At 52.6% G+C, this 2,358-nt stretch overlaps 1 pseudogene; it reads right to left on the bottom strand.

The window, feature by feature from the left end:
- Positions 1 to 252: 252 nt before the first annotated feature.
- On the bottom strand, positions 253 to 1,270 carry LOC100433612 (CMP-N-acetylneuraminate-beta-galactosamide-alpha-2,3-sialyltransferase 1-like; annotated as a pseudogene).
- Between the last annotated feature and the right edge of the window lie 1,088 nt (positions 1,271 to 2,358).

Here is a 2,358-nt window from a genome sequence, read left to right as displayed (position 1 = left end):
TCCCCAGCCCTGGGGCAGCAGTCGGGGGACGTTGTCCCCACCCAAGACAGGTTTTGAGACATGCTCTGCCATGCTGGGTAGTGACCTTGCTGAGTAGATGCTGCCAATAGCTGGGTGCAAGAGGCTGCAAGTGGCACTCGGGCACAACCTGAGGCTGACCCTCCAAGCTCCCGGATGGACTGGCTCTGGCAAGATGCTGGGGCTGGAAATGCAGAGGCGTGACGGTGCATCCATCCTCAACCCTTCACTGTGTCATCTCCCCTTGAAGATCCGGATTTTGTTGATGAAGCCAAGGTGGCCGCCACGTTAGACTCAAAGTCTGCATCGTGCACCCCCGTCTTGCAAAAAGACCCCTCGGATGGGTTGTTCTCCCAGTAGTGGTGTCAGTTCCCTTTGCTGTCTGCTCAGAAGCTATACAAGTCCACCTAATCGCAGACATGCATTGAGAAGATGACCGAGAGGATGCCGGTGGATGGGTACCGCCTGTGGCTCTGCAGCCAGTTGTCAAAGACATACTTGATGAAGGCTGGGTGGTAGATCAGGATGTTATCCTGTTTCACTCTGATCTTCACAAGGACTGGGGTGTAGGTGTGGGAAATGGTACCCGTGGTGGTGGTGCTCACCACCCACTCCAAGTCCATGGTCTTGAAGGGCACCAGGACCATGCTGACATTGTCCCCCAGCTCCTGGAAACTCTCAGGGTACACCAGATGGTGGGCGGTTTTGCTCCCGGCATCAGCTTCAAACCCTGCCATGGGTGCCTTTTTCATCCTGAGCACAAAATTGTGACTGTCTATCTCAGGCCCATACGACGATTGCCTCAGGTTGCCCGAGTTGCCCACAACAGCACAGTGCCAGCAGCCCACCGACCTCTTCTCCAGCATTGGGTCCACATTCCCAGGTACCGCTCAGAATTCTTTGATGGTATTGTTCAAGATACTGGGCTTCTTCTCCTGCTGGAGCCCCAGCCACCATTGGTAGGTGTTGTCCTCCAAGAGCGCATTCTGGGCAGTCAGCAGCAGCTGCACGGTCTGGTTGAACCTCTCGTCGAACCAGGCTGAGAGCACACGCTGCCCGATGCAGGGGGTGCAAGTGCAGGGCCTGTGCTTGATCAGTCTCTTCAGGTTCTCCAAGAGCTCCAGGACCATCTTCTTAGGGAACCAGGTGGTGGCCACCATGGCGTGGAGTAGTTCAGGAAGAAGGAGGTGAGGAAGATGAGGAGCACGAGGAAGGTGAGCACTTTCAGGGTCCTCTTCCGCAGGGTCACCATCTTCACTGTCCTGATGGCGACCTCCCTGCAGTGGGTGGCAGGAACTCCCTCCTTTTCAGAAAATAAAGTAGCCTATTCTTCTGCAATCCTTAAAGAGCTGATAACATCTCTTGATAAAGCTTTAACCAGTGATTTCCATTCCCATCCGAAGAAGCTAAGAGGTAATTAATCTCTGTGACAGTCCAGGCTCTCTCGGGAGTGAGGACCTTGAAGGAAGGGTCTTGGTATAGCAGGGAGGGAAGCCGTCTCTGCCACCCTCCTCCGAGTGTGGTTTCTGATGATCCTTAATTAGGGCTTTGTCTTTCCCATGCTGTCACCAGAGACATGGTGGTTATATGACAAGCTTGATGAAGGCCACAGAAGGTTGTCTGTCATTGGCTGTGTGACTTTAGTGGAGTCTCTTAACCTCTCTGAGCCTCAGTTTCTTCATATCCATAGGCTGAGTGACTGTCCATCTCAGGTCCCCAAATGGAATTGTCCTGGCCCAAGCTCAAAGCGTTTGCTCACTGCAGCTCTTGCAGATGTTAATTTCCTCTCATTGACATTTCCAGTTAAAGGAGGTGAAATCTGAAAATAGTACCAGCATGGCTGGAGACATGCTGGAGTTTCTGGGATTTGGGCATGAGGGAGTTTGGAGTAGATAAAAGGGTGGGGTGTGAGTGTCCCGGATACTCTCCCCCTTCCCAGCTCACATTGCTTCTTCCTTCTCTCTCCGCTCCTCTTCTTCCTCCTCCTCCTCCCTCCAGTTTAGGGCTCTTTGTCTTTGCAAAGCGTCGAAACTGTCTGGCACAGTGGGCTCCACTGGCAGAGGCTGGAGCCGGGGAAGTGGGGAGGCAGGGTGAGGGTGGGAGAGGGCTCAGGAACACCTCCCGGTTGTAGTGGGAGTGAAAGGCGGGGCGACTGGGGAGGGGCCGCCTTCCCTGGCCAGGGGCTGGGAGCAAGGTGTAGTTTGTTATAGCAGCCTAAATAGACTAAGACTATGTGTATATCACATTTTCTAGGAATATTTTTGAAAACTTGCATGTGGAACAGTAAGACAAATTATCATAGACTAACAATTGAAATATAATTCTCTAAGACTTTAAAAA

This window comes from Pongo abelii, chromosome 3 (assembly GCF_028885655.2).
Source record: "Pongo abelii isolate AG06213 chromosome 3, NHGRI_mPonAbe1-v2.0_pri, whole genome shotgun sequence".
In the NCBI taxonomy this organism is placed as follows: domain Eukaryota; kingdom Metazoa; phylum Chordata; class Mammalia; order Primates; family Hominidae; genus Pongo; species Pongo abelii.
This window is presented reverse-complemented; position numbering and strand designations above follow the sequence as displayed.